The sequence below is a fragment of the Leucoraja erinacea genome, unplaced genomic scaffold, assembly GCF_028641065.1.
Source record: "Leucoraja erinacea ecotype New England unplaced genomic scaffold, Leri_hhj_1 Leri_495S, whole genome shotgun sequence".
NCBI classification, from domain to species: domain Eukaryota; kingdom Metazoa; phylum Chordata; class Chondrichthyes; order Rajiformes; family Rajidae; genus Leucoraja; species Leucoraja erinaceus.
In genome coordinates this window covers 25754-46355 of record NW_026576396.1, presented here as the reverse complement: position 1 = coordinate 46355, position 20602 = coordinate 25754, and positions in this window count along the sequence as shown.

Genomic DNA, 20602 nt, shown 5'->3' with positions numbered 1-20602 from the left:
CGCATGCTTCGTTAGCGGGGTTCTTCACGTATTCCCTCAACGTTCCTCCTCATAAAATAAAGATCAAACTTCAAACTGGTAAGTTCTCGTTTAATCTTACTAATCTCCTTTCTTACCTGATTCTCCCACCTCAGTTTCTGATTGTTAACAGCGAGTAGAAACACAACCAGCTGGTCAGATTTACTGAAGTGTGATCAAGGGATGGAGCAGTTGAGGTCTCTGAGGGCAATATCTTGTTGTTGGTCTTTGATGTTATGAAAGTAAACTAAAACGTTGTGTAACTAAAAAACTAACTAAAGTTAACAAATTTCGTTTGAAATTTCAGTGAATAGAATTATAGTCATACAAGATAGACACAAAAAGCTGGAGTAACTCAGCAGGACAGGCAGCATCGCTGGAGAGAAGGATTGGGTAATGTTTTGGGTTGAGACCCTTCTTCGGATGCTACTGAGTCATACAACACAGGGACAGGCCATCCAACCCAACTTGTCCATGCCAAACAAGATGCCCCATCTACGCTAGTCCCATCTTACCCACATTTGGCCCATGTCTCTCCAATCCTTTCCTATCCATTTATCTGTCAAAATGTCTTTTAAGTGATGTTATTGTACTTGCCTCAACTACCTCCTCCATATACTCACCATCCTCTGTATGAATCTTTGAGTTGTTTGAACTAATTGCCTGCCCTTTTTTCAACTTCGTTTTTTGATTGTAGTCCGATCATATTTACATGTGCTGATGAATATCTCAGTTCTTTACAGTTTTACCTATCTGCCGTATCATGCTGCCATCCGCTTCCTACTGGACTCATTTGGTTCAGACTCTATATTTGACTCCAACTCCTCACCTGCTGCACTATTTCTCTGCAACCCCACCCCTCACCCTCATCTCCACCACCTCTACCCTCATCTTCCACCTCTCCCCTCACTATCATCCCCCACACTCACCCCACCTTATTCCCTCTCCTGCTCACCCTCCCTCTCCATCACCCTCCACTCTCTCACACCCTCCTCCTTCACCCCTACACCCTTTCCCTCACCCCTGCACTCTCCCTCACACACCTACAACCTCACACCCTCTCTCCCACACCCTCAGCCCACTACACACTCACCCTCACTCCCTCTCCTATTCTCACTCCCTCACCCCTACACACTCACTACCTCCTTCATCGTTACTCCCTCTCCCACGCCCCTACTCACATTCTGTCCCTTACCCCTACACCCACCCTTACAACCTTACACCCTCACTCCTGCATCCTCACTCCCTCTCCCCGTTCCAGACTCTCGCACTCACACCCTCTCTCCCTGCCCCTCTCTCTCTCTCACTCGACTCCCCATCTGCCCCGAACCCTCCCTCTGCCACCACACAACGACCCCCCCTCACACTCCAGCTCCTCGACACTCACCCCTCCATATCGACCCTCACCCCTCCATACCGACCCACACTCCCTCCGCTCCAACCGATGCCCTCATGGCGACGCACCTCACCCAACGGTTCCCTCCTTCCCCCCAATCTCGCTACTCCTCATCCTCCATCTCCCGCGGCCCCGCGTCTCTCGCGCAGGGATTAACGGCAGCTGCGGGGGGCGCACGCGCATCAAACCGCCGGCCCCGACGCACGAGCATCTCCTCCCACCAACGGTCGCTGGCAGGCGGTTGCGGCGCGTGCGCAGTGTGCTGGGCGGCCGTTTGGCGGGAAGGGAGCGGCGCCGCTGGGCGCGGGTCGAGAGTTCACCCGCGGACAAGACGTGTGGTCGCCTCACTCCCGGTAACCGCAACCTGTCTGTGAGAGTGTGTGGCCGTGAGTGTGGGAGTGTGTGTCCGTGAGTGCGTGTGCGAATGTGACAGTGTGTGTGCGTGTGAGTGTGTGAGAACATGTGGGTGTGAGTGTTATCCATATATATATATATATATTATACATATTTCCATATCCACAAGCTTCCATGTAAACTTGTCGTTAACACTTCTTCTCCGGCCAACAGTTCGCCATTATGGACTCCATCCTCCCTGGGGTTATCTGTTGCGGCCCTGTTTACTTCTGGCCTTTTCTATCTTTTAGTCTGAAGAAGGGTTCTGACCCGAAATGTTACATATTCCTTTTCTTCAGAGATGCTGCCCGACCCGCTGAGTTATTCCAGCATTATGTGTCTGTCTTTGGTGTAGAAACGAGCCTGCACCGCCATTCAATATGATCATGGGTGATCATCCAACTCAGTATCCCGTACCTGCCTTCTCTCCATACCCCCTGATCCCTTTAGCCACATGGGCCACATCTAACTCCCTCTTAAATATAGCCAATGAACTGGCCTCAACTACCTTCTGTGGCAGAGAGTTCCAGAGATTCACCACTCTCTGTGTGAAAAATGTTTTTCTCATCTCGGTCCTAAAGGATTTCCCCTCTATCCTTAAGCTGTGACCCCTTGTCCTGGACTTCCCCCAACATCGGGAACAATCTTCCTGCATCTAGCCTGTCCAACCCCTTAAGAATTTTGCAAGTTTCTATAAGATCACCCCTCAATCTCCTAAATTCTAGCGAGTACAAGTCGAGTCTATCCAGTCTTTCCTCATATGAAAGTCCTGGCATCCCAGGAATCAGTCTGGTGAACCTTCACTGCTCTCCCTCTATGTCCTTCCTCAGATTTGGAGACCAAAACTGTACGCAATACTCCAGGTGTGGTCTCACCAAGACCCTGTACAACTGCAGTAGAACCTCCCTGCTCCCATATTCAAATCCTTTTGCTATGAATGCTAACATACCATTCGCTTTCTTCACTGCCTGCTGCACCTGCATGCCTACTTTCAATGCCTGGTGTACCATGACACCCAGGTCTCGTTGCATCTCCCCTTTTGCTAATCGGCCACCATTCAGATAAGAGTCTACTTACCTGTTTTTGCCACCAAAGTGGATAACCTCACATTTATCCACATTATACTGCATCTGCCATGCATTAGCCCACTCACCCAGCCTATCCAAGTCACCTTGCAGCCTCCTAGCATCCTCCTCACAGCTAACACTGCCCCCCAGCTTAGTGTCATCCGTAAACCTGGAGATGTTGCATTCAATTCCCTCGTCCAAATCATTAATATATATTGTAAATAGCTGGGGTCCCAGCACTGAGCCTTGCGGTACCCCATTAGTCACTGCCTGCCATTCTGAAAAGGACCCGTTTACTCCTACTCTTTGCTTACTGTTTGCCAGCTAGTTCTCTATCCACATCAATACTGAACCCCCAATACCGTGTGTTTTAAGTTTGTATACTAATCTCTTATGTGGGACCTTGTCGAAAGCCTTCTGAAAGTCCAGATATAACACATCCACTGGTTCTCCCTTATCCACTCTACTAGTTACATCCTCGAAAAATTCTATAAGATTCGTCAGACATGATTGACCTTTCGTAAATCCATGCTGACTTTGTCCAATGATTTCACCACTTTCCAAATGTGCTGCTATCCCATCTTTAATAACTGACCATAGCAGTTTCCCCACTACCAATGTTAGACTAACTGGTTTGTAATTCCCTGTTTTCTCTCTCCCCCCCCCCCTTTTTAAAAAGTGGGGGCACATTAGCTACCCTCCACTCCTCAGGAACTACTCCAGAATCTAAATAGTTTTGAAAAATTATCACTAATGCATACACTATTTCTGGAGCTACTACCTTAAGTATTCTGGGATGCAGCCTTTCTGGCCCTGGGGATTTATCGGTCTTTAATCCATTCAATTTACCTAACACCACTTCCCAGCTAACCTGGATTTCACTCAGTTCCTCCATCTCATTTGACCCGCGGTCCCCTGCTATTTCCGGCAGATTATTTATGTATTCCTTAGTGAAGACAGAACCAAAGTAGTTATTAAATTGGTCCGCCATGTCCTTGTTCCCCATGATCAAGTCACCTGTTTCTGACTGCAAGGGACCTACATTTGTTTTAACTAATCTCTTTCTCTTCTGGTATAAACCAACATCTGCAGTTCCTTCCTTCATACATCTGCAATGCTGGTTAACATTGTGAATTATCTCCACCTTTGGATATGAGATTATTCCAAAACTACCAAGAACTATGGTTACAATTGTATAGGACAGTTATGGTCATCTTGTTTAAGAAACGATATAGGAGTTTTGGAAGTGGTTTAAATGAAATTACAAAGTTAATTCCTAAAATAAGGTACTTGCAGCACGAAAGGAATCAGATTGTTTATGAAATAATTTTTACTATTCAATGAAAGGCGAAAGAAGTTGGATCTCGTTCTATATATCCACCACCTTCTGAGTGAAAAGGTATCCCCACAATTTCTTATCAAACCTTGCCCCAATATCTTCTAAATCTTGATTCCCCTATGCTGGGTAAAATATTGTATTCACCGTTTGGCACCCCATCTAAACCTTCCACACTATGATTGTAGGAGTCGTTAACATTAAGTCAGTATATTATAGCCATGTCTAACATTTTTAATATTTTAGTTTATATCATAGAAACATAGAAAATAGGTGCAGGAGTAGGCCATTCTGCCCTTCGAGCCTGCACCGCCATTTAATATGATCATGGCTGATCATCCGACTCAGTATCCTGTACCATTCTCTCCATACCCCCTGATCCCTTTAGCCACAAGGGCCACATCTACCTCCCGCTTAAATATAGCCAATGAACTGGCCTCAACTACCTTCTGTGGCAGAGAATTCCACATATTCACCACTCTCTGTGTAAAAAATGATTTTCTCATCTTGGTCCTAAAAGACTTCCCCCTTATCCTTAAACTGTGACCCCTTGTTCTGTCTGTACATTTGTAGGTGGGATTTAATACGTAGAGGTGGTGTATTCTGGAGGAGACTAGCGCAGACTCATAGATTAGGAGTCAGTTGGGTCTCGGAAGGATGGTGAGAATACAGTTTTTTACCACACATGAATCATGATCTCGACACACACGTTAATGAGACAACATACTTTTAGAAGAAGAAACTTTCATATGAAAAAGTAGTAAACATTGCCCAGACCATCATCGGCTCTGACCTCCCTACCATCGAGGGGATCTATCGCAGTCGCCGCCTCAAAAAGATTGGCAGCATCATTAAGGACCCACACCATCCTGGCCACAAACTCATCTCCTTGCTACCTTCAGGTAGAAGGTACATGAGCCTGAGGTCATGAGTCCTGGTTCAGGAATAGCTGTTTTCCCACAGCCATCAGGCTATTAAACTCAACCGTAACAGAACTTTGAACATTAATAGATCATTATCTGTTTATTTGCACCTTATCTGTTTATTTATTCATATGTGTATATATTTATATAAATGTATATGGAAACACTGCTCTGTTCTGTATTCATGCCTACTATATTCTGTTGTGCTGAAGCAAAGCAAGAATTTCATTGTCCTCTCTGGGAAATGACAATAAACTCTCTTGACTTGACATGAATGGAACATCGATTAAGAACGGAAAGATGGATTATTTCTTTGCTTTGTACTACAATAAAATACTATATTAATCAAGAAACAATGTTTGGTAAATTCCTTATGTACTATCTTAAGTGTGTCATGAGTGCGTAAACTATGCCTCCAACCCATCCCCAAGGAGCAATGGCTGACGAAGTTGGACTTGGAGAACGTTATAAGAACTGCCATTATATTAAGTAAAAAACTGTGTTATTACCAAGGGGTAGTAAACCAAAGACTGATTCAACAGTGGAACTGAAGAAGAAGCTGAATCTCTGCCAGATTAGAGTTTAAATTCTGGATCAAAGATTCTGCTGGTCGCAGGCAATTGACACGGTGGAGCCTGGTCATTAGAAGAAGATTGAAGACTTCATTGACCGAGCACGCCGTGAGTAGATCGACAATTTTGTCGTATTTGAAAGCTTCCAGAAGTTTAAAGTTTAAATGCCTGTGAGAATATTCTGCAGAAGTAAAGAATGAGCTTGTTTATGCTAACATAGAAACATAGAAATTAGGTGTAGGAGTAGGCCATTCGGCCCTTCGAGCCTGCACCGCCATTCAATATGATCATGGCTGATCATCCAACTCAGTATCCCGTACCTGCCTTCTCTCCATACCCCCTGATCCCCTTAGCCACAAGGGCTACATCTAACTCCCTCTTAAATATAGCCAATTAACTGGCCTCAACTACCCTCTGTGGCAGAGAGTTCCAGAGATTCACCACTCTCTGTGTGAAAAAAGTTCTTCTCATCTCGGTTTTAAAGGATTCTCCCTTATCCTTAAGCTGTGACCCCTTGTCCTGGACTTCCCTAACATCGGGAACAATCTTCCTGAATCTAGCCTGTCCAACCCCTTAAGAATTTTGTAAGTTTCTATAAGATCCCCTCTCAATCTCCTAAATTCTAGAGAGTATAAACCAAGTCTATCCAGCCTTTCTTCATAAGACAGTCCTGACATCCCAGGAATCAGTCTGGTGAACCGTCTCTGCACTCCCTCTATGGCAATAATTTCCTTCCTCAGATTTGGAGACCAAAACTGTACGCAATACTCCAGGTGTGGTCTCACCAAGACCCTGTACAACTGCAGTAGAACAAACAATACAATACAATACAATACCTTTATTTGTCTTTTGAACCTCACATGAGGTTCAAACGAAATTTAGTTTCTGCAGCCATACAATAAAAGAACCAAAACACACACCAACACTATTCACATAACCATCCATCACAGTGGCTCTCCTCCTCACTGTGATGGAAGGCAAAGTTCTTGTCTCTCCCCTGCATTCCATTTCCCTCCCGAAGTCGAGGTCAAAGCTCCCGGCGGGCGCTAGTCCGCGGCAAATTAAGGCCGCGCCGGGCGTTGTAGGGCCCCCCTCCAGGTCACTCTCAACCCCGCAATTCGGCGGGAGAAGTCGCCGCTGCCGGTGCCCCGCGAAGCAGCCTCCCACCGGGGATCTGCGAGCTCCCGGTGTCACCATCCACCGGAGCCAGGCCGCAGCAACGCGCCACCGCCGCTCTCCATGCCCCGAAGCCGGCCAGCACCACGGAGGTAAGTCCGCAGCAGTTCCACAGCTCCACAGGCTCCGCGGCTCCACAGCTCCAGGCTGCGGCTCCACAGCAGCTCCCCAGCTCCACAGGCTCCGTGACTTGAGCCTACAGGTCGTTCCGGTGGAGGACGCTCCACGGCGCTAGGCCCCAACGGCAACGGAGACCCAACAGGGAAAAGGTCGGGTCTCCATGCAGGGAAGAGATTAAAAGTTTCTCCCACCCACCCCCCACCCCCCACACATACACATTTAAAAAAAAATACGCTAAACCGCAACAAACTAAACCCTCAACAGGACAAAAAAAAAAACACAGACAGACTGCAGAGGCCGCTGCGACACCTCCCTGCTCCTATACTCAAATCCTTTTGCAATGAAAGCTAACATACCATTCGCTTTCTTTACTGCCTGCTGCACCTGCATGCCTACCTTCAATGACTGGTGTACCATGACACCCAGGTCTCGCTGCATCTCTCCCCCCTTTCCCAATCGGCCACCATTTAGATAATAGTCTGCTTTCCCATTTTTGCCACCAAAATGGATAACCTCACATTTATCCACATTATACTGCATCTGCCAAACATTTGCCCACTCACCCAGCCTATCCAAGTCACCTTGCAGTCTCCTAGCATCCTCCTCACAGCTAACACTGCCCCCCAGCTTAGTGTCATCCGCAAACTTGGAGATATTGCCTTCAATTCCCTCATCCAGATCATTAATATATATTGTAAATAGCTGGGGTCCCAGCACTGAGCCTTGCGGTACCCCACTAGTCACTGCCTGCCATTGTGAAAAGGACCCGTTTACTCCTACTCTTTGCTTCCTGTTTGCCAGCCAGTCCTCTATCCACATCAATACTGAACCGCCAATGCCGTGTGCTTTGTTTTGTATACTAATCTCTTATGTTGGACCTTGTCGAAAGCCTTCTAGAAGTCCAGATACACCACATCCACTGGTTCTCCCCTATCCACGCTACTAGTTACATCCTCGAAAAATTCTATAAGATTCGTCAGACATGATTTACCTTTCGCAAATCCATGCTGACTTTGTCCAATGATTTCACCACTTTCCAAATGTGCTGCTATCCCATCTTTAATTACTGACTCTAGCAGTTTCCCCACTACCGATGTTAGACTAACTGGTCTGTAATTCCCCATTTTCTCTCTCCCTCCCTTCTTAAAAAGTGGGGTTACGTTTGCTACCCGCCAATCTTCAGGAACTACTCCAGAATCTAAAGAGTTTTGAAAGATTATTACTAATGCATCCACTATTTCTGGAGCTACTTCCTTAAGTACTCTGGGATGCAGCCTATCTGGCCCTGGGGATTTATCGGCCTTTAATCCATTCAATTTACCCAACACCACTTCCCGGCTAACCTGGATTTCACTCAATTCCTCCAACTCCTTTGACTCGCGGTCCCCTGCTATTTCCGGCAAATTATTTATGTCTTCCTTAGTGAAGATGGAACCAAAGTAGTGATTCAATTGGTACGCCATATCCTTATTCCCCATGATCAACTCACCTGTTTCTGACTGCAAGGGACCTACATTTGTTTTAACTAATCTCTTTCTTTTCACATATCCATAAAAACTTTTGCAGTCAGTTTTTATGTTCCCTGCCAGTTTTCTTTCATAATCTATTTTTCCTTTCCTAATTAAGCCCTTTGTCCTCCTCTGCTGGTCTTTGAATTTCTCCCAGTCCTCCGGTATGCTGCTTTTTAAACTGGGATGAGCAATTTTTGTAGTTCATCCATGCAGTCTTTAAATTCGCAACCCTTTTAGAATTTGATCACGTCTCAAACCCTCCCTGATTCAGAACCATGAATTACTCACTTATCCTCATTCAACTCAATGCCCAAGGGGGCACGTACAACAAGAAATAGTCATTGCTCTACCCGTATAAAATAGCCTGCTCTCTCGTTGGTTCCTCTACATGTTGATTTAGATAACTATCCCGCATACATTCCAAGAAATCCTCTTCCTCAGCACCCCTGCCAATTTGATTAACCCAATCTATATGTAGATTGAAGTCACCCATTATAATCGTTTTGCCTTTGTCGCACGCATTTCTAATTTCCTGTTTGATACCATCTCCAACTTCACTACTACTGTTAGGTGGCCTGTACACAACACCCACCGGCGTTTTCTGCCCCTTGTTTCGCAGCTCTACCCATACCGATTCCACATCCTCCAAACTAATGTCCTTCCTTTCCATTGCATTAATCTCCTCTCTAATCAGTAACGCTACCCCACCTCCTTTTCCTTTCTCTCTACCCCTCCTGAATATTGAATATCCCTGGATGTTCAGCTCCCAGCCTTGGTCACCCTGGAGCCATGTCTCCGTGATCCCAACTATATCATAGTCATTAATAGCCATCTGCACATTCAACTCATCCACCTTATTACGAATGCTCCTTGCATTGAGACACAAAGCCTTCAGGCTTGTTTTTACAACACTCTTACCCCTTATGCAATTATGTTGAAAAGTGGCCCTTTTTGATTGTATCTCGATGCATGTCTAAGGTAGTGGGCAGTATGATGAGACAGGTAAAAAGCCTATACATGGGCTCATCTGTGTCTGAGAAACCTATGCCAACCATTGAAGATGTGCTTCTTTTACAGGGGGACGCCCCTGCTGACGTTATTGCACAATGGGAACAGCTGGGCTGTCAGAAGGTTGATTCCGGATTGTGGCTTACGCTGGCCGGACAGACCTGTATGACGGACCAGCTGGCTGCATGGATTGTAGATTGAATACATTTGGCCACTCATTGTGAAGTGCCAGTCGTACAAACATGTATTGGTTATTATTGATGTTTTTTCTATTGATTGGATTTTTTATTGATGGATTAGAAACATAGAAAATAGGCGCAGGAGTAGGCCATTCGGCCCTTCAAGCCTGCACCGCCATTCAATATGATCATGGCTGATCCAACTCAGTATCCTGTTCCTCCCTTATCTCCATACCCCCTGATCCCTTTAGCCACAAGGGCCACATCTAACTCCCTCTTAAATATAGCCAATGAACTGGCCTCAACTACCTTCTGCGGCAGAGAATTCCAGAGATTCACCACTCTCTGTGTGAAAAAAGTTTTCCTCATCTCGGTCCTAAAAGATTTCCCCCTTATCCTTAAACTATGACCCCTTTCCTTTCCCACCACCGATTACACGGCCCCTACGGTTGTCTCCATTCTACTGCGTCACATTGTTCCCCGCTTCGGGGTAACAAATACCATTAGCTCTGACAACGGCCCCCACCTATTGGGGATCCATTCATTACTTCTATTAACTTGACTAAATGTATTTTCCTATATAAGCCGACTGGCATTTTTTCTGTATTTATCATCTCTCCAATGTGATATTTTTTTAACTTGAAGACGGTGAGTTTGAAAGAAAATTTAACATCAGAACCATGATTGTGAAGATGCTTATTATTTTTATCTGTACTTGAAGGAAATCAAGCACTTATTCAGTTAAATTTACTGTTTTTATCCATTTATTGTCTTCTTGTTTTGTCTATGCTTAATTTTATTGCAGTTTATAAAAAAAATGTTTGCAGAGGAAGGGATATTGGTGTTTTTCTGCAATTGTTACAATATAACAAATCTTTGGTGTGGTGCATTCCATTCCGTAATGTGCTAGCTTGGGGTATTGTTAAATACTTTAAAATATTAAGTAATAAGGGTAATGCCATGTGGCGCTGCTCGCCTTTCCCCTGTGGAGATTGTCTACAGCCGCCCTCTCCGTATCCCCTGGACTGACATTATCCCCAGGCCTATGGAACTTCACCACATGTCCGAGGAAATGGTTTCCTATATCCTGGCCTTGACTAGGGCCCTGGGTATTATCCATGATGAGGTAAAGGCAGCTTACGAGTGTGACATTAATTTTCCAGTGGAAGGCCGCATTTCTGTTGGCTCATACGTTCTTATCAAGAATTGGACCCGGAAGAATGGCCTTTCGCCTCGCTACCTGGGCCCCTCCCAGGTTCTCCTTACCACGCCTACGGCTGTCAAGGTCGAGGGCCGGTCCGCATGGGTACATTTACATCATTGTAAGGTGCTTGGTGACACCAAGCAAAGGGGGGAGAGGAAGGAGAAGGAGGGACAGCAGCAAACCGGATAAAAACGGGTAAGTATGAAAACGACTGACTACATATTAAAGCATTAAGTATGTCTATTCACAGGATGCTAGTCACCGACTGGTCCAGCTCAACATGATCACATATTTCCTGCTAACCCTCTGTGCCCTTTTATGCCCCTATGCCCTTTGTAATAAATAGGAACCAACATGAAGATAATATGGGCGCTGGTGCTCACTTGTCTGACAGCCGGAATAATGATCTAGAGGCAGACCAGACCACTGAACGGAAGAAGAAATAAGAGAAGCTCGCAGAGCTTACCCGAAGACAAATGGAGACACAACTCCTTCGTTCAGGCTTATCGAAAAATGTCTGTAGATGCTGTGGTTTGCTACCCTTCCCAGTCCGTTGCTGAACTGTTTCATCCCATTCCCGACCCCAACCCTATCAAGCACCTGGTCCGTTTCACGGACACAGGCAAAGAAGTTTGTAAGACCCCCAATTGTAGCCCTATTCAGAATGTTACTCATCTAATCAACTTCCCCCAGAATAATATTGCCACCTGGGGAGAAAAAGGGGGAGGAAAAAATAAATCTCGAGACTACCCATAATGCTGGACAGGAAAAGGATATGAATGTGCCCAAGTGAAGCTTGAGGGAAATGAGGAATGTATCACTAAGGTACCCCAACATAAGTGCGAAAGAACCAAGGAAGGGGATGTTGTATGCCTAAGCACCAAGAAATGCCTGAGTATTAATGGTGGCGGAGTTCAATGGATATGTGGTATGGGAAATACCACTCACGTTTCTGTGGGACAGCATGCCTTTCCCATTACACCAAGGATAGGAAGTCCTGAGCTCCCTTTTATCTATCCCGCTTGCAGACAAGAACTAACGGCTAAATCATCAGAAGGACATGGTGGAGGGGTAGTATTCTCCTATCAATGTGAGGAGGGGGGGACTTGAAGAAGGGAGAAAAGAGGTTGTTGCATACCACTATAGGCTACTGGTTTTTATATCGGAACAGTAATGGGGAAGGGATGGCCAGTAACTATTTAGTACTATGCGATCCCAATGGTCCCACCTCAGTGGCGGTCGGGATAATTGCTCCCCTCACCGTTCCATGCTCCATACGATGGGGAGGGAACAAATTGCAGGACCAGACCCAGCCCACCAGGGCCCCAGCTATGTCCCGAAGGAAAAAGTGGGAGGCCACGGAGGAGTTTTGTGCTGATTGGGCAAATCCCGAAGCATACGGAGAAAGTGGCCACGTCATGAGCTGGGGATTCGCGGGCTTATTTTCCCTGGGTGGAGTTGGAGGGGTCGAGGGAGCCAAGAACCGTAACTATTTGGTTTGTGGCTTAACCATCTTGGGAAATGAGACTAGGAAGGCTGTGGAGACAATCCGGCATAATCTGGAAGATTTACGATTATTCACTGAACATAATCGATATGCACTAGATTACCTGCTTGCGGGAGAAGGAGGTGTGTGTGCAGTAGTTAAGGGCAAATGTATCATGGGGTCTCCAGCGTCAACAGAGACTTAAAAAAGGTAGAAAATAATGTGGACGACTGGTTTAGCAGCATGGGAGATGGCCCAGGAGGAGGAACCTGGAACTTGAGCGGATGGAAGGATTGGTTTATCCACATGGCAGTATATCTGGGAGTCATCGCAGCAGGCTTCTGCATCGGATTGGCTGTCCTAAAGTGCCTCTTCCACCGAATGATGACAGCCGTTTCGGCATTGGGCACCACACCAGAGGAAGCTAGGAATTCTGTTTGTATGATGATATTACAGCATGAGCAGGATAGACTGTTACCCACCCCTAATGACGACAAGGAAGACGAAAGTGATGAAGATAATAAGTATGCGGATGGTTGTGAGCGGTTTCCCGGGGTACGAGAAGCCATGGCCCGTGAGCTGGAGGCATACGAAGTACGGCGGATGGGACATGTGTTGGACTATGAATGTTGCTATAGAATGGCAAAAGGGGGGAATGAGGAGTTGTGTTAAATCCTGCTACGGAAAAATGTGAGAGCCAATGCCACTTATTCTATTAAATGACTAACCACAGAGAACTGATTTTAGCAATGAATGGAAAACAAACAACTTCATAATTGGAGGTGATCAACTTTAATTATTTTTGCTGATAACCAACCTCAAGTAAAGGGTGAAAAACAACCCCATATTTGAAGAAGACCGATGACATCATGCTAATGGATGACTGATGTAAAGGACTATGTGGAAGAAATGTAATTGGATAAGAAGGGGGAAGGATAGCTTTGTTTAAAAAGGTATATAAGGTAATGCCTGAAGAAGAGGAGTAGCGACTCTTTGCCGGGTTGCCTGGTCTATGGCCGGGTGAACTGATGTAAAGACTCTGCTCAATAAAAACGTATGTTTTTGGGAACCCAGTGGTCTGGTCGATTATTGTCGCAACAACTGATGAAAAAGGCTTGAATCCTCAAATCCAATGAGGATTATTTTCGACCTTCATTGTAGGTAGAAACATAGAAATTAGGTAGGTAGCCTGCACCGCCATTCAATATGACATGGGATCATCCAACTCAGTATCCCACTTCTCTCCGATCCCTGCCATAGCCATGAAGGTAGTCTGTGGCAGAGAGCCAGAGATTCTCCACTCTCTGTGTGAAAAAAGTTCTTCTCATCTCGGTTTTAAAGGATTTCCCCCTTATCCTTAAGCTGTGACCCCTTGTCCTGGACTTCCCCAACAATAGGTAGTAGTACTGGGAAGGGCTCCTTACACCGCTCTCCCAATTTCCACCGATCCCAATTTCATATCAGTTCGTGATCTCCTCATTGTAAGGGTTCGCCATTATGGTCAGCAGATGGTGGTTTCTGTGTTTCTCTGGTTCAGTGGGTTTCTGCAAGACTATCAGGGTTTGTGTCAATTGCCGTGTATATATTATTAATTCATCACTAAGGTCCTGTCCAGGCTCAGTCAAGGCTTTACTTAACTCTTTAACTACTTACAAGGCAGACCCTTTAAAAATAGGTCATTATAAAGAAAATAATAATTTAAAAGTTATTCACAATTCTTTCAATCTATCTCCCCAAATTCACTATTTCAAATTAACAGATATTTTTCTGAGATAAAGGCATTTCCAATTCTCATCCAACATCTCAATCTGAAATCCACATGGCCAGTGCACAATTCAGATCTCTCTTGAATTCAATTCAAAAGGTAAGAAATGGGAAGAAATCAAACTTAAAATACCAACAAGGTCACCAATCCTAATGCCAGGTTATGCGGCGAAGAAAATGAACAGTCGCTGAGCCACATCCGCTGCCACAGAAGGTAGTTGAGGCCAGTTCATTGGCTATATTTAAGAGGGAGTTAGATGTTTCAAGATTCAAGATTCAATTTAATTGTCATTTGGACCCCTTGAGGTCCAAACGAAATGCCGTTTCTGCAGCCATACATTTCAAACAAATAGACCCAAGAAACCACCAAATTTACATAAACATCCATCAAATCGCGGTGATGGAAGGCCAAAAAAACTTATCTCTCCACTGCACTCTCCCCAACCCCCACCCCCCCATGTCAGAGTCAAAGTCAAAGCCCCCGGCTGGCGATGGCGATTGTCCCGCGGCCATTAAAGCCACGCCAGGTGATGCAAAGTCACACACCGGGTCAGGTACAGGATGATCAGCGGGGCATGTAATCCATATTGAATGGCAGTGCAAGCTTGAAGGACTGAATGGCCTACTTACTCCTACACCTATTTTCTATGTTTAATAAAAGTTGAGAAGACAAATTAAACAGTTAATTTCCACGTAGTTAGCAAATACAATTTCAAAGAGCAAAGGAAAAGAAAATAACTTTGTCCGGCTCAACGCCCATACAGCTGCAACTTCTTAAGGCGACACTATTAAACTACTATTAAAACACATGAGACTCTACAAAAATTTATCACGTAAATGAGCAAGTTCAGCGATTGACAGAATGGTTAGCAGATCTCAACAAGATCTCGGATTTTAAAGTGGACCGTTATGTATGAAGCCTACAAACTTTGTCACTTTTCAGATGCCAGTGAAAGTGGCTACTGTACTGTTTCATATCTAAGACTGGAATATGATAACAATGAAGTAGTACATGTTGCATTCTTAATGGGAAAGGCCAGAGTGGCACCATTGAAGCAGATGACAATTCCCAGAATGGAGCTTACAGCCACCATCTTAGCTGTTAAAGTTGACATAATGCTACAAAAAGAACTACAGCTTCAGTTGGAAGAATCAGTTTAATATGGATAAATGTTAGGTTATCCACTTTAGTGGCAAAAACAGGAAAGTAGACTATTATCTGAATGGTGGCCGGTTAGGAAAAGGGGAGATGCAACGAGACCTGGGTGTCATGGTACACCAGTCATTGAAAGTAGGCATGCAGGTGCAGCAGGCAGTGAAGAAAGCGAATGGTATTTTAGCATTCATAGCAAAAGGATTTGAGTATATGAGCAGGGAGGTTCTACTGCAGTTGTACAGGGTCTTGATGAGACCACACCTGGAGTATTACGTACAGTTTTGGTCTCCTAATCTGAGGAAAGACATTCTTGCCATAGAGGGAGTACAGAGAAGGTTCACCAGACTGATTCCTGGGATGTCAGGACTTTCATATGAAGAAAGACTGGATAGACTCGGCTTGTACTCGCTAGAATTTAGAACATTGAGGGGGGATCTTATAGAAACTTACAAAATTCTTAAGGGGTTGGACAGGCTAAATGCAGGAAGATTGTTCCCCATGTTGGGGAAGTCCAGAACAAGGGGTCACAATTTAAGGATAAGGGGGAAATATTTTAGGACCGAGATGAGAAAATCATTTTTCACACATAGAGTAGTGAATCTCTGGAATTCTGTGCCACAGAATGTAGTTGAGGCCAGTTCATTGGCTATATTTAAGAGGGAGTTAGATGTGGCCCTTGTGGCTAAAGGGATCAGGGGGTATGGAGAGAAGGCAGGTTAGGGTACTGAGTTGGATGATCAACCATGATCATATTGAATGGTGGTGCAGGCTCGAAGGGCCGAATGGCCTACTCCTGCACCTATTTTCTATGTTTCTAATCTATCTTCTAGATTGATAGTACTCCAGTGCTTAAATACTTGAACAACAAAACAAACGTTTTCTAATATTTGTAGCAAACAGAATCTCTTACGTATGGGGTGCTACTAATGTATCACAGTGCAAATATGTTAACACAAAGGAAAATCCTGCGGATGAATCTTCTAGAGAACTAACAGCAGACCGCTTCTTAAGCAATAGGTGATGAATTAATGAACCAGAGTTTCTCTGTAAGCCAGAGAAAGAATAGCAAAAGCTTGAACTGGGATTTGAAATCTCTGCTAATGATTTGGAAATCAAGTAAAACATCACAGTGAATGTTATTGCTAAAGATTCGTCGAACCCAACGAACAATTTAATTGCCCATTTCTCATCATGGAATAAATTGATGACTGTGGTGGCTTGGTTTCTTAAAGCCAACCCAAGGTTAATGCTGTTAGCTCGAAAACAGAACGAGATTACTGCAGGTATCTTTGAAAAAGATCCAGGTAAACTAAAAGAAAAGGTTGAAAAGAAGATGCAAGTCTTTAAGGCATCTTGATGATCTTCTCAAGGCAGACTGAGAGAATCCCTGTTCTAGTGCAGGTTCGCAGAAAAAGCAGGTACAGTAAGTACAGTACCTGGAAACTACGGCGGGGCCTCCATTGTGTCCGGAAATGTAGACGACGGGCAGGACTTCAGGTCAGACTGAAGCGCAGGGGACTCTGACCCCAATTCCCTACCATCCTCCTGGCCTATGTACAGTCCCTTGAAAATAAAGTGGAGGACTTAAGAGCTAGGCTGCTTTACCAAAGGGAGCTGAGGGAAGTGCTTCGAGAGGCTGATCATGGCACAAATCAACCCATACCTCGACAAAAGCCTGGACCCACTGCAGTTCGCTTACTGCCACAACAGATCAACGGTGGAATGCGATCTCCCTGGCTCTCCACTCCGCTCTGGACCACTTGGACAACAAACACACATATGTCAGGCTGTTATTCATTGATTACAGTTCGGCATTTAGTAAAATCATCCCCTCCAAGCTGGTTACCAAGCTGGTTCTCAGATCTGGGTCTCTGCGCATCCCTCTGCAATTGGATCCTCGACTTTCTCATTCACAGACCACAGGCCGTCTGTGTTGGTGGAAATGTGTCATCCTCGATAACAGTCAGCACGGGAGCACCTCAAGGCTGCGTGCACAGCCCCCTGTTGTACTCACTCGATACTCATGACTGCATAGCCGGACATAGTGCGAACTCCACCATCAAGTTCGCCGACGACACCACTGTCGTGGGACGTATCACTGATGGGGACAAGTCAGAGTATAGAAGTGAGATCGACCGATTGAGCAAATGGTGCCAGCACAATAACCTGTCTCTCAACACCAGGAAAGCCAAGGAACTGATTGTGGACTTTGGAAGGGGTAGGATGGGGACCCACAGTCCCGTTTATATCAACGGGTCGATGGTGAAAAGGGTCAAGAACTTCAAATTCCTGGGCGTGTATATTTCCGAAGATCTCTCCTGGTCCCAGAACACTGATGCAATCATAAAGAAAGCACATCAGCGCCTCTACTTCCTGAGAAGATTACGGAGAGTCGATATGTCAAGGAGGAATCTCTCGAACTTCTACAGGTGCACAGTAGAGAGCATGCTGACCGGTTGTATCGTGGCTTGGTAAGGCAACCTGGGCATCCAGGAGCGGAAAATGCTGCAAAAAGTTGTAAACACTGCCCAATCCATCATCACCTCTGGCCATACACTCATCTCTCCGCTGCCATCGGGTAGAAGGTACAGGAGCCTGAAAGCTGCAACATCCAGGTTCAGGAATAGCTGCTTCCCCACAGCCATCAGACTATTAAACACAACTTCAAACAAACTCTGAACTATAACAGCCTAGTACCCTTTATCTGCTTATTTATGTGTGTGTATATATATTCTACGGTATATGGACACACTGATCTGATCTGTTTTTATGCCTACAATATTCTGTTGTGCTGCAGCAAGCAAGAATTTCATTGAACTATCTGGGACACTAACAATAAACTCCCTTGACTCTTGACTCGAAAATGCAATTATCTCTTTCTGTCAAAGACAAAGATACAAAGATGAGATATTGACGTTAGAAGCTGGAGTTCATGGTGTTAATAGAGACAATCAATTGTACAAGCTTGATCCGGTATTCTTGCTATTGAGGGAGTGCAGGGTAGGTTTACAAGGTTAATTCCCGGGATGGCGGGACTGTCATATGCTGAGAGATTGGAGCAGCTGGGCTTGTACACTCTGGAGTTTAGAAGGATGAGAGGGCATCTCATTGAAACATATAAGATTGTTAAGGGTTAGGACACGCTAGAGGCAGGAAACATGTTCCCAATGCTGGGGGAGTCCAGAACCAGGGGCCACAGTTTAAGAATAAGGAGTAAGTCATTTAGAACGGAGACGAGGAAACACTTTTTCTCACAGAGAGTGGTGAGTCTGGGAAATTCTCTGCCTCAGAGGACGGTGGAGGCAGGTTCTCTGGATGCTTTCAAGAGAGAGCTAGATAGAATTAGATAGAATTTATTTGCCACACAACCAGGGTCGGTGGTATTTGGGTTGTCAGCAGTGGTACAATAATAAAGAACACACAACCACAATAAAAATGTAACACAAACATCCACCACAGCATTCATCACTGTGGTGGAAGGCACAGAACTTGGCCAGTCCTCCTCCATTTTCCCCCGTGGTCGGGACCTCCACCCTCCGCAGCCGTTGCTGCGGGCATCCAGATGGTAAGGGACAAAGTCAAAGTCAAGGTAAGTCCAGGATCGGCTCTTCCCCACCGCAGACCGCGGCTTCAGGTTGGTGTAGGCTGCAGGCCGGCGGTCGAAGATTTAAGGTTCCCACCGCGCCGCAGCAAGAAGCACCGCAGACTGCAGGGCCGGCGGTCGAAGCTCCCCTCCAGGGGTGATGGTAAGTCCATTCCGGCCCCGCGGTAGAAGTTGGCCGCGGGCCGGCAGTGATGGCTTCTTCTTCCCCTGGGTCCCCCACGAGGGATCCCGGGCTGTAGACGCCGCACCAGCTGGAGCTGTGCAGACCGCGACTTCAGGCTGCGGCTTCAGGCTGCTGGCTGCCCCGGGCCAACGAAATGGAGCACTCCCCTCCAGCGAGGGCTCACCTGCTCCACGCCGAGAGTCCACGCTGCGCCCGCCGCTGAAGCCCCGGGCGTGTCTCCGGGAAAGGCCGCGCCGATCACTGCTGTTAGGCCACGGGGGAGGCGACCTGGAAATAGTCGCCTCTCCATGGAGGAGGCGACCAAAGCGGTTTCCCCCTTACCCCCCCACACCATCCCCCACACAAAACACACAAAGAAACATTAAAAACATACTTTAAAACATACTAAAAAAAATTTTAAATGTTGAAAAAATTAACGCGCTGCTGACAAGCTGCTGCCACTGCAGCGCCCCCTACTCCCCCTAGACAGGGCTCCTAAAAATAGCGGAGTCAGGGGATATGGGGAGAAGGCAGGAACGGGATACTGATTGGGGATGATCAACCATGATCACATGGAATGGCGGTGCTGGCTCGAAGGGCTGAATGACCTACTCCTGCACCTATTTTCTATTGTCTATTGTATTGGAAGAAGTACTTCTGAGAGTAGGTGGTTGTCTGAATAGACTAACAATGCCTGAAGTGGCTAAGCATCCTATTCTCTCGAATTACTTTCATATTTCAACATTACTGTTACGACATATCCATGAACAGATTGGACATGGAGGAAGAAATTATATGTTGTCAAAACTTCATAAGAAATATTGGATTATCAAAGCTAACTCTGCTGCAAGGAAGATAATAAAAAATTGTGTTAAATGTAGACAACAGCGTGGAAAAGTTACAAGATACAAGATACATTTATTTGTCACATGTACCAACTGGTACAGTGAAATGTGTGGTCGCCATACAGCCGTACGAATAATAATGAGCACAGAACACGATAAGTCTTTAACACAGATATCCCCACACAGCGGGATCAAAGTTTCCCACTGTGAGGGAAGGCTTAAAAATTCAGTCGGGGGGCTCCCGAACCCCCCACTGTGGCCGCTACAGACGGCTCCATGTTCAGGCCCGCTCACCGGGGTGATGGAAGTCCGACGTCAGGACTGGAGGTCATCCTCAGCAGCTTGGACATCCAAATCGGCCACCTCCTACTGCAGTTCACAAAGTCCACAGGCCGCACTGGGCCGAGATTCAACACTAGCAGCCCTCGGCAAAGGATCCCAGGACTCTGTGATGTTGAATTCAGTGCCGCCCGCGCTGGAAGCTCTACGAACCACAGCTCCGATGTTGAAGCAGCAGGCCCAATATTCCGGAGTTTCAACGGCAATCCAGGTAAGTAATCGCCCGCTCCGCGATGTATCCAGCGCTGCTACGCCGCTGCTGAAGCTTTGATCCGGGCCCCCGGCAGGAAAGGCCGCTCCAATCCAAGTGGCAGGCCTCGAGGAAGGGGGCGAGGACGCGAC